The sequence below is a fragment of the Triticum dicoccoides genome, chromosome 4A (genome assembly GCF_002162155.2).
Source record: "Triticum dicoccoides isolate Atlit2015 ecotype Zavitan chromosome 4A, WEW_v2.0, whole genome shotgun sequence".
Lineage (NCBI taxonomy): Eukaryota > Viridiplantae > Streptophyta > Magnoliopsida > Poales > Poaceae > Triticum > Triticum dicoccoides.
In genome coordinates, this window is record NC_041386.1 from 466,743,808 (window position 1) to 466,756,647 (window position 12,840).

General features: G+C 47.0%; 1 pseudogene; it reads right to left on the bottom strand.

Annotated features, from left to right (window-relative positions):
* Window positions 1-5,081, bottom strand: part of LOC119283557 — a 77,089-nt pseudogene extending 72,008 nt beyond the window's left edge.
* Between the last annotated feature and the right edge of the window lie 7,759 nt (window positions 5,082-12,840).

The window sequence follows — 12,840 nt, forward strand, 5'->3', positions numbered from 1 at the left end:
GTCCCACCTCGCGAGCTGCTGAGAGTGGGCTCTGGCGGGATCACTATAAGAGGAGCATGGGGTGGCAGCGTGAATCCTTACCCGTCCCTGCGGGGGGTGAGAGGCGACCCGTCGATGATCGAAAAGTGACTGACGTGTCGCGCCGACACCCGTGAACCGAACACAACACGAATGTGCGAGCGATGTCCCGCTCCTACTTCGGGCGGGCTCGCGCGCCAATTTTTGGAAGGCCCTGTCAACCGGGGCCTACTTGACAGTAATACAGTAATCTGTTCGATCCCCTCATGCTCTCTGCGAGGATTGGGACGTATTTGTTTTACGAGTGGTTTAAATCCCCTCGGATCCACACTCAATCGAACAAGGCCTAAGGGATGAACAAATCATCCAGTGGCCCGCTTTGCATCTGCCAGATCCAAGGCGTCTTCAGCTCATCTGCCTTCCTTGCCCTTTCATTGTTATCCTCGGTCGTTGCAAAAAGGTCAAGTTTCGGTTCTCAAAAAAGAAAAGAAAAAGAAAGGTCAAGTTTCTTTAAAAATTCTCCAGTAGGGTTCTCTCGTATTGATTCTTTTGAACTTTCTTACAAAGACTTCCCGATTTACACTTATTTCTTGTGCTTATTTATAAGCTGTTTCTTTTTTCTAAGGGAAATTTATAAGCTGTTTCTGATTTTTTTTGAGGTGCTCTGTTTTCCAGGCGAGCAAAACATCTTTAGCAAAATATTATTATGTTGTAAACTAGAGAAAGACAGTGGTGCTGTAATTTTTGAGGCAGTGCATCTCCATTGCTAATTTCAACACAACCACGAGACAAGTATGATAAAGTTTAGGGATCCTCAACGTCAATCCGTAAATTTTCTACCGTATTCGTCCGCGGACACGAATGTGAGAGGCAGTCATCCAATCATAGTCACATATATTTTAAACTCTTTTTCAACAAACCGGACTGTTGAGTATATTGATTATTAGAAAATACGAGATAGACCAGGATTTGTTCCTGACTTGTCTTGTATTTCAAGTTAATCATTGTACTCTTATATATATATATATATATATGCGCCCACGAGGCTCAAACAATAAAAATTGATTCCTCCAATCTCTTTATCCCTTCTAACATGGTATGAGCCTAACCGATCCAACCCTAGCCACCGCCTGTCGCCTTCGCCCCGCGTGCCGTCTCCTGGGCGGTCGGCGGCCATGACTGCCCCCGAGAGCCGCGCCGCCCATACCTAGGGTTCGTCCGTCGATCGTGTTGACCGGCTGACCTAGAGAGTCTTTTTTCCGATCTCTTGATCCGGGGTTTTTCTCTCTCCCACTGGTCATCTTGATCGGCGTTTTCTTTTTGGTTTTCTGATCTAAGATCGGTTTGCATCGTCAACCGCCGCCATCGACCCCCGTGTCTCTACTCTGAGATCGGCGTCGACTATACACCGACCGCTTCATCATCAACCATGCGGCAAGGCTGGTCGTGCCGCCCAAGGGACGCCTTCATGCGCCGCTGCCGGCCGCTCGTCCGCGCGTTCTCTATTGCCGGTCCGTCTTTGTCTTCATCGTTCGGGACATCACCGATAATGTCGCCATTGACTCTGATCTGCATGCCGTCCCCGCCATGGCACGTACGGTGCCGCCGTCAGTCTAATCAATCGATCACGTGCCTGTCTTCGCCCAGCCCGTCCCTGAGCAGGCGCCTACCGCTGATCGAGCCATAAGTTGCCGTCGCGTCGTCCCTTCGGACCGCTGCGTTGCCGCCCCGATGTCTTCCCGCCGGCTGCCCCGACCTTCTCGCCGCTCCGGCCAACGAGCCTTCGTGTTGTCGCGTCAAGGCCCGCGGTCCAGGCCGCTGTCCCGAGATCCTCACTCTGGCTACCCTCGTAGTCATCGTCGCCTTTGCGTCGCCCCTTAGGTCCGTCGCGCCGCGGCACGCGGTCCATGCTGCCTTCCGTCGGGCCGTCGCCCCCGGCCAGTGGTTCTCCCCGCGGCTACCCCGACCCGCTACACCGCATCTTAGAGTTGTAGTGCCGCGGAAGGCGGTCACCACAGACGCCCGAGGCCGTCCCCGCAGCATCACTGTAACGCCCTCGATGCGGCTATGTCTCCCACGCGTCGAAGCACGACTTAGAGGCATAACCGCATTGAAAGCAATGTCGCAAGTGAGGTAATCTTCACAACAACCCATGTAATACAATAAGGGGAAAAGGATACATAGTTGGCTTACAATCACCACTTCACACAAATACATGAATAAAGCATTACATCATCCAAATACAACCAGGGCCCGACTACGGAGCCAAAATAAAAGAAGACTACCCCAAATGCTACACAGATCCCCGATCGACCCCAACTGGGCTCCACTACTGACCAACTAGAACGAAACAACATAAAGGACAAGATCTTCAACGAGCTCCTCCTGAGCTTGGTTGCGTCATCTGCACGGACTCATCGGCACCTGCAAGCTGGTTTTCGAAGTATCTGTGAGTCACGGGGACTCAGCAATCTCACACCCTCGCGATCAAGACTATTTAAGCTTATGGATAAGGTAAAGATATGAGGTGGAGCTGCAGCAAGCGACTAGCATATATGGTGGCTAACATACGCAAATAAGAGCGAGAATAGAAGGCAAAGCACGATCGAGAAACTATGATCAAGAAGTGATCCTAGAACAACCTACGTCAAGCATAACTCCAACACCGTGTTCACTTCCCGGACTCCGCCGAAAAGAGACCATCACGGTAACACACGCGGTTGATGTATTTTAATTAAGGTCAACTTCAGGTTTTCTACAACCGGACATTAACAAATTCCCATCTGCCCATAACCGCGGGCACGGCTTTCGAAAGTTCAAATCCCTGCAGGGGTGTCCCAACTTAGCCCATCACAAGCTCTCACGGTCAACGAAGGATATTCCTTCTAGCGGGAAGACCCGATCAGACTCGGAATCCCGGTTACAAGACATCCTCGACAATGGTAAAACTAAACCAGCAACACCGCCTGAATGTGCCGACAAATCCTGATAGGAGCTGCACATATCTCTTTCTCAGGGCACACTCAGATTGTCCAAGGTACGGGTAGGCCAGCCCAGAGTTGCCCCTGGTGGCCACCGGCAGCTCACAGGTTGGACCAACACTCAGAGGAGCACTGGCCCGGGTGGGGGGGTAAAATAATGATGACCCTCAGGAGCGCGACTCCCAAGGGAAAATAAAAGGGTAGGTGGCGAATGGTAAAACCAATGTTGGGCATTGCTGGAAGAGTTTTATTCAAGGCGAACTGTCAAGGGGTTCCCATTATACCCAACCGCGTAAGGAACGCAAAATCCGGGAACATAACACTGATATGACGGAAACTAGGGCGGCAAGAGTGGAACAAAACACCAGGCATAAGGCCGAGCCTTCCACCCTTTACCAAGTATATAGATGCATTAATTAAATAAGATATATTGTGATATCCCAACCAGTAAACATGTTCCAACAAGGAACAACATCTCCATGTTCCAACAAGGAACAAACTTCAATCTTCACCTGCAACTAACAACGTTATAAGAGGGGCTGAGCAAAGCGGTAACATAGCCAAACAACGGTTTGCTAGGACATGGTGGGTTAGAGGCTTGGTTTAACAATATGGGAGGCATGATAAGCAAGTGGTAGGTATCGCAGCATAGGCATAGCAAAAGAGCGAGCAACTAGCAAGCAAATATAGAAGTGATTTCGAGGGTATGGTCATCTTGCCTGAGATCCCGCAAGGAAGAAGAACGAGTCCATGAAGAAGACAAACAGACGTAGTCGAACAGATCCTCACAAACGCAACGTTATCGGAACTAACCCGAAGAAGCAACACCGGAAAGAAGCAAACAACATAGTAAACAACCATCACATAAGCATGTCATGATGCACAACTAGTATGATGCATGTCCGGTTTAAAGAGGGCATGGCATGGCAAAGTGCAACAAACAACACTACAAATTAAGTGGAGCTCAATATGCAACGAGTTGCATATTGACGGAACACCACATGACTTATTTAGTTCTCTCTCGTTTATGTACCCAACAATATTAAATGTTGTTAAACATGGCAAGAGGGTGAAGCAAAGAAAACTAACTATCTAGTCAAGTTTAAATGAGGCCGGAAACAACAAACAACAAGTCCGGAAACTCCTCATGAGCATATTATAGATTTGATAATATTCTGCCCTAAACATTATTTTAGAGTTGTTAAACATGCAAGATGAGTGCACCAAGTAAATCTAGGCATTTTTCTACCCCATTTACATATAAAGTTTGTTACAAACCGAGTTACGGTTATTTGGTTATGAATTAAAGCATTTTAACATGGCATAGGAGTAAATCTACACAAACAACAATTTAAACATTTTAAACATGGGTGAGAGTGACAAATTATTAAACTAGACAAAATTCTAGACATTTTACATATAAAGTTTGTTTTAGTCCGATGCACCGTTTGTGAGTAATTATATGTATGAAGCTAGGGGGGGTTTTCTGTAAAACTGGCAAGCTCTGGATAAATAGGAAATTTGGCCGCGAAAAAAAATAGGCACTCGGGCCGAATCTAGCTGGACCAACAAGAACAGGGGATCTGGAGGGGAAAGCTCACATTGGGCCTAGCAGGGGCGCACGGAGCTGGGCCTCGCGGGCGAAGGGAGCTGGGCCTGCGCCTTGGTGTTGGGCCGGACTTGCTGGAGGAAGCTCTGGGCCGGGGTGAGGGAAGATGAGGCCCACGCACGGTCGCTGTGGCATCATGCCCGGTCAACGCGAGGCGCAGGCGAGCGGGCAAACTGCTCGCTCTGAAGAAACAGCGACAACCACAGGTGAACACCGGCGCGATTGCAGGGACTTAGCGAGGCGATGCAGGCGAGGATCGACGGCGACCGGACGAGGGAGTCGAGGGCGGCTTGGGACCACGTCGGCAGCGGCTTGCGAAGGCGCTTGGCGTCAGGAGGCGGGCTTGACAGGGGCGCGGTCCTCTGCTCGAGAAGAAGCAGAGCAGCAGCGGCCTTGAACTTGGGCGCCGGAGGTAGGGACAGGGCCTTGGAGCGGGATCCGGCCGGGAACAGGCAAGGGCGGCGGAGCTCCATCCCATGGCCATGGCGAGGCCCTTGTTCGTCCTGAAGAAAGAGAGACCGCGAGGTAAGGTGCTAGAGAGAGAGAGAGAGAGCAACGGTAGAGAGAGAGAAATGGAGGCGAGGTTGGCCTGGCAGGGGTGGTCTCCGACGAGGCCGGCCGGCGACGAGGTAAGGTGGAGGCGCTCGGGAGGAGCTCGTCTCCCTGGAGAGCGAGGAGGGAGAGGATCGATGGGCTTGGAGTGGATCGAGGGGAAGCAGAGGCTGGCGCTGGTTGGCTGGATTGGATCGGGGGAAAGAAGCTGGTTGGTGGAAGGATCCCGAGGGGGATTTGGTGGAATGGGGGCGGCGGCTGGGAGGATGGGACATCTCTCCTCAAATTTAGGGTTGGACTATATATTTATAGCATATGGGTGTTTGGCTAGGGGCTAATCTGGATCCTTCGATCGAAATCGAGCGGTTGAGAAAAATAGGTTAGGAAGTCTAATAAACAAAACGGAGATGTTTTGTAGACGTTTGGGGATGTTCCGGATCCAACGGTGACAACTGTCCGGTTCGGGTCCGGGACAGATTTCGGACGCGCACGGGAGGAGGCTGCGGGCCGACGAGAGAGGTTAGGTTGGACCTGGCGGTAGGTAGTGAGCCGTGTAGATGGTCTCGAGCTGAGAGAAGAGAAGAGAGGGAGGCCCGGCGACTGTTTCCGGAGACCGAAAACGTCCGACGTTTTGACCGACTATATTGTCGCTATAGTTAACGGTTGGGGCATCAAACGAACTCCGAATGCGACGAAAATTGACAGGCGGCCTACGTACAACATAACAACACCACATGCCAACTTTCATCCCATTCTGAGAACATTTTCCAGCCACTTATAAAATAATATTTCGGACATGTCGCGGGCGCGTGCAAGTGTGTCTGGGCTCAGAACGGACAACGGACTGAACTGGGGGAACCCGGACGGATGCAAGTTTTGAAAACATGATGATGCAATGCACATGATGACATGACAAGATGCAACACGCAAGCTAATGACATGGCAACGACGGTGAATAACTGGAGGACACCTGGCTCAACGGTCTCGGGGCGTCACAACACTCCACCACTACGAGAGGATCTCGTCCCGAGATCTAGAATGGCACCGGAGGGAAAAACGGAAGAGCAAGAGAAGAGATAAAACTAAGTTGCTTCTTTGACAAACGAGTGAAACCAAAGAACCTTGAAAAGGTTTAGCCCTTTCAAGAAAAGAATACAACGGAGATGAGCGAAGTTGAAAAAAACTCCGTTAGAAAAGAGAAACAAGGAAGAACAACTTCGGGCAGCACTCCGATTGAAAGGAAAAGGAATTGAATAAGAACTTGGCAAGATGAGAGGATACTTGATGAGATCAAACATACTCCCTCCGGAACTATTTAAAGAATGGTACTAGGGGTAAGAACGATTTGAGACGGCACTCCGGTTGAAAAGTGAGGCAAAACTTGATAAGATGAGAGAACTTGAAAAGAGGGCACGATACTCCGATTAAATGGACAAGCACGAACAAGATATTTGACAAAATGAGATGATGAGTGAATATAGCAACAATACAAAGCCTTCGGAATGAAATAAAAGAGTGGAGTGGAATGAACGAAGGGAAACAAGATCTTTGAGAGAGCACGCTTACAACAAAAGCTAGAACGGAGTTGTTAGAAAACCAACAACAAAAAGAATAAATTTGATATGGTCTTATGGAATACATCTCAAATTATGAGGTGACAACCTGCCACTCACGGGAAAGAATTTGATTGATAAGAACAAGGAGACGAGAACTTATTTCACCCGTAGGATAAATGAAGAACTTGGATCATATATGAGCAACATAAATAGCGACAATCCTTAGGAGAAGCTTTAGGTGAAGTATAGCCCAAGATGACTCCAATGAAGAGGTTGATCTATTTAAGATATCTCAATCTTGACAACATGTGAATCATGAACCACATAGGGGAAATCATCAAGAATAACATAACACCACCTCAAATGATACGGTATAACGAAATGGACTTCGGATTGCAAGATGAAGAATGCTTGAGCTCCTCTGAAAATAATCTCGATGGACACTTCGAGAAGGAATTATGTCCTTGATGAACCAACATGTAGAGCCTCCATGACGAACTCCGGTAATAAAAGAAATGATCAAACGAAATGAAAGAGAAGTTGAAACACAAGGTGAAGACTTGCAATGATTAGATGGATCTTCATGATGAGAAAAATTGAGAGAGCTTGGAACTCCGGGAAAAGAAAAGATAAGGCATTTCGAACCAAGAATGTGATAAGATGAACCTCCGGAATAAGGAATTAATCACTTGGATGAAAACAAGAATAAGAATTATGTTACGCGTATCCTTCACCAATTTAAATTGATGACAAGCAACAGATTGCATACAACTTATTCTCGTAGAAAGGATTAATATAGATATAGTGTCAACTTGGAAAGGTCTTCAACGAACCACCGGTAGGATTGAAACAACGAATAAATTGATATGATACACGAAGGAAGAAGAATCTTGAATGAACCACCATAGGAATTGAAGATGAACGAAGTAAAAAGGATGAATCACCGGGTAAGAATTGTGAAATGAACGAAGATACTTGAAGGAATTTAGATAGAAGAGAACGAATAGATCATGAGCTGATTAGAGGATATTTGAGCGATGCACCGGTAATATTTGGAGAATGATAGCTGAAAGCTAAGAAAGAATAAATTTGAGATGATGGGCTCCGGATGATCAAACTGAAAAATACTCCTGAATTTGCTCCGGATAGGTGAAAAGAATTGTCACAATCGAAAACAATTATGATAGGATGGCATAAAGCTAGAATCACGAATCTTGAAGAGAATGGAGCAAGATTTAAGAGAAACTCGGTCTTCAAAATCTGAGAATGACGACGAGAAACACCACCAATAATTATTGAGGCACTCCGGAATGAAGAATGGAAAGGTTGAGCGAACGATGAAAAGAATTTGGAAGATCTTGGAGAAACCCTCTAACTGATGAATATTCATTCTGACGTCAAACTTTGAAATGAATTTGAGACTAACTCCGGGAGAATAAGAAGAGTCACGTAAGATCCTGGAAAAAGACCTGTGGGTTAGGGCCCACTCAAAAGAAAGATCGTATAACGATTTAAAAGAGAGAATGCAACGGTTGAATTAAAAGGCTAGAATGAGATAAGAACCTCGAAATAGGTTGAACTGATCTTGGAAGACAAGACGAGCCTTCTGAGATATCTTCAGCACTCCCGAACAAATGAATAACGAGAAGTAAATTATTATGAGGTGCACCGGTATGAGAAGGTATTAGAAAGGAGAAAAAGGATATGATCAACAACAAAACTTGAATTGAATCCACCGGAGGAGAAAACGAGTTAAGACTGATGAACTTGAAGCTCTGTTAGAATCTTCGTGAGAATCACCGGATACGAACATTGAAAGGAAAGAAATAAGAGACTTCACAGCAATAAAATGATGCTTGATTGAGATATATGAGTCCTCGGAGAAAAGCAAGGGAGGGAGGGCGAGAAAAAACAAAGGCAAGTTGGGACGGATACAACAAACACCACTGAGAAGAACTGATAATTGATCTTGCGGATGTTGAAATGATCGGATCCACTTGAAGAGAAACACGCCGGTTAAAAAGGATTGACAAAACAATCTTGATGATCAAGAAGGATTGGTATTCACATCGGAGTATGAGAACACCATTTGGGGAAGGTATGGAATCAACATTTGACTTCGAAGCAACTCGGATACCACAACTCAAAACAAAAACAAAAGGATTGGCTTGCAAAATAAGCCGGAACAAACATATGATAGAGATTTCGTCCAAAATTTTCGTGGTGGGGCCTACACGGGCTCGATCGTACAGCACCATCATGTACAAGGCAGTGCACATGACATACGAAGCGTACCCGAGTCGGCATAGCCAAGGACTCTTTAAGACACAACGAGACCACTGTAAAACCAACCGTGGATAGGTGGACCACTAGACGTCGAACCCCAATTTCATATCATACATCTGTCGGAAATATATCCTAAGAGCTACTTGAATTCCCACTTATAAACTCCCGAAATTTTCCGATTATGCAATCAGGTGTTGGGGATACATGGGAAGCATAATATCTCACCCAAAACTAGCAAATTCTACATCCAGCTGTATCCATCCTTCAACACATAACAAAGAAACCTTCGAAAAATCATCTACCTCAACCTTCGAAAAGCATCCGTTATACGAGTTATGGCAATACTCCCGAACTCCCGCCCCAGTACTGGGTGGCGTCGAGGTTATCTCACCAACAACTGCATAAAAGAGATTTTCGATGTCAGCGAAACTAAACTCAGGTATTCCAGAATTGCAACGATAAAATTGTGACGACAACACCTCGGAGCTCAACTCCCCGGGACACTGCCACAACCCCTAAATGACAGGAGGCACCAAGAACAATGTTCTCGTCACAAAACCATCGGAACGATTCCAAGATACCCGCATGATCCTAAATTTTTTTAGTGAAATTTGAGAAGAGAAGAGTCAAAACTCTACGTCAGGATGCCTTACCAGAGCGATGAGGGTACTGGGGAGTAAAAAGAATTCCTAAACTCTCCGATATATAATTCCTAAATGACTCAAAACATTTTTCTAGACTCAACAACGGCTGCTAAATACGATCAAGCAGTGGGGGCTCCTAAGGCCGGGGAAGGCTCTAATACCAACTTGTCACGCCCTCGATGCAACTATGTCTCCCACGTGTCGAAGCACGACTTAGAGGTATAACCGCATTGAAAGCAATGTCGCAAGTGAGGTAATCTTCACAACAACCCATGTAATACAATAAGGGGAAAAGGATACATAGTTGGCTTACAATCTCCACTTCACACAAATACATGAATAAAGCATTACATCATCCAAATACAATCAAGGCCCGACTACGGAGCCAAAATAAAAGAAGACTACCCCAAATGCTACACAGATCCCCGATCGACCCCAACCGGGCTCCACTACTGACCAACTAGAACGAAACAACATAAAGGACAAGATCTTCAATGAGCTCCTTCTGAGCTTGGTTGCGTCATCTGCATGGACTCATCGGCACCTGCAAGCTGGTTTTGGAAGTATCTGTGAGTCACGGGGACTCAACAATCTCACACCCTCGCGATCAAGACTATTTAAGCTTATGGGTAAGGTAAAGGTATGAGGTGGAGCTGCAGCAAGCGACTAGCATATATGGTGGCTAACATATGCAAATGAGAGCGAGAAGAGAAGGCAAAGCATGATCGAGAAACTATGATCAAGAAGTGATCCTAGAACAACCTACGTCAAGCATAACTCCAACACCGTGTTCACTTCCCGGACTCCGCCGAAAAGAGACCATCACGGTAACACACGCGGTTGATGTATTTTAATTAAGGTCAACTTCAGGTTTTCTACAACCGGACATTAACAAATTCCCATCTGCCCATAACCGCGGGCACGGCTTTCGAAAGTTCAAATCCCTGCAGGGGTGTCCCAACTTAGCCCATCACAAGCTCTCACGGTCAACGAAGGATATTCCTTCTAGCGGGAAGACCCGATCAGACTCGGAATCCCGGTTACAAGACATCCTCGACAATGGTAAAACTAAACCAGCAACACCGCCCGAATGTGCCGACAAATCCTGATAGGAGCTGCACATATCTCTTTCTCAGGGCACACTCAGATTGTCCAAGGTACGGGTAGGCCAGCCCATAGTTGCCCCTGGTGGCCACCGGCAGCTCACAGGTTGGACCAACACTCAGAGGAGCACTGGCCCGGGGGGTAAAATAATGATGACCCTCAGGAGCGTGACTCCCAAGGGAAAAGAAAAGGGTAGGTGGCGAATGGTAAAACCAATGTTGGGCATTGCTGGAAGAGTTTTATTCAAGGCAAACTGTCAAGGGGTTCCCATTAAACCGAACCTCGTAAGGAACACAAAATCCGGGAACATAACACCGATATGACGGAAGCTAGGGCGGCAAGAGTGGAACAAAACACCAGGCATAAGGCCGAGCCTTCCACCCTTTACCAAGTATATAGATGCATTAATTAAATAAGATATATTGTGATATCCCAACCAGTAAACATGTTCCAACAAGGAACAACATCTCCATGTTCCAACAAGGAACAAACTTCAATCTTCACCTGCAACTAACAACGCTATAAGAGGGGCTAAGCAAAGCGATAACATAGCCAAACAACGGTTTGCTAGGACATGGTGGGTTAGAGGCTTGGTTTAACAATATGGGAGGCATGATAAGCAAGTGGTAGGTATCGCAGCATAGGCATAGCAAAAGAGCGAGCAACTAGCAAGCAAAGATAGATGTGATTTCGAGGGTATGGTCATCTTGCCTGAGATCCCGCAAGGAAGAAGAACGAGTCCATGAAGAAGACAAACGGACATAGTCGAACGAATCCTCAGAAACGCAACGTTATCGGAACTAACCCGAAGAAGCAACACCGGAAAGAAGCAAACAACATAGTAAACAACCATCACATAAGCATGGCATGATGCACAACTAGTATGATGCATGTCCGGTTTAAAGAGGGCATGGTATGGCAAAGTGCAACAAACAACACTACAAATTAAGTGGAGCTCAATATGCAACGAGTTGCATATTGACGGAACACCATGTGACTTATTTAGTTCTCTCTCGTTTATGTACCCAACAATATTAAATGTTATTAAACATGGCAAAAGGGTGAAGCAAAGAAAACTACCTATCTAGTCAAGTTTAAATGAGGCCGGAAACAACAAACAACAAGTCCGGAAACTCCTCATGAGCATATTATAGATTTGGTACTGTTCTGCCCTAAACATTATTTTAGAGTTGTTAAACATGCAAGATGAGTGCACCAAGTAAATCTAGGCATTTTTCTACCCCATTTACATATAAAGTTTGTTACAAACCGAGTTACGGTTATTTAGTTATGAATTAAAGCATTTTAACATGGCATATGAGTAAATCTACACAAACAACAATTTAAACATTTTAAACATGGGTGAAAGTGACAAATTGTTAAACTAGACAAAATTCTAGACATTTTACATATAAAGTTTGTTTTAATCCGATGCACCGTTTGTGAGTAATTATATGTATGAAGCTAGGGGGGTTTCTGTAAAACTGGCAAACCCCGGATAAATAGGAAATTCGGACGCGAAAAAAAAAACAGGCACTCGGGCCGATTCTAGCTGGGCCAACCAGAACAGGGGATCTGGAGGGGAAAGCTCACATTGGGCCTAGCAGGGACGCGCGGAGCTGGGCCTCGCGGGCGAAGGGAGCTGGGCCTACGCCTTGGTGCTGGGCCGGACTTGCTGGGGGAAGCTCTGGGCCGGGGCGAGGGAAGATGAGGCCCACGCGCGGTTGCTGTGGCATCGTGCTCGGTCAACGCGAGGCGCAGGCGAGCGGGCAAACTGCTCGCTCTGAAGAAACAACGACAGCCACAGGTGAACTCCGGCGCGATTGCAGGGACTTAGCGAGGCGATGCAGGCGAGGATCAATGGCAACCGGACGCGGGAGTCGAGGGTGGCTTGGGACCACGTCGGCAGCGGCTTGCGGAGGCGCTTGGCGTCAGGAGGCGGGCTTGACAGGGGCGCGGTCCTTTGCTCGAGAAGAAGCAGAGCAGCATCGACCTTGAACTTGGGCGCCGGAGGCAGGGACGGGGCCTTGGAGCGGGATCCGGCCGGGAACATGCAAGGGCGGCGGAGGCCGGCCGGATCTGGTGGTGGA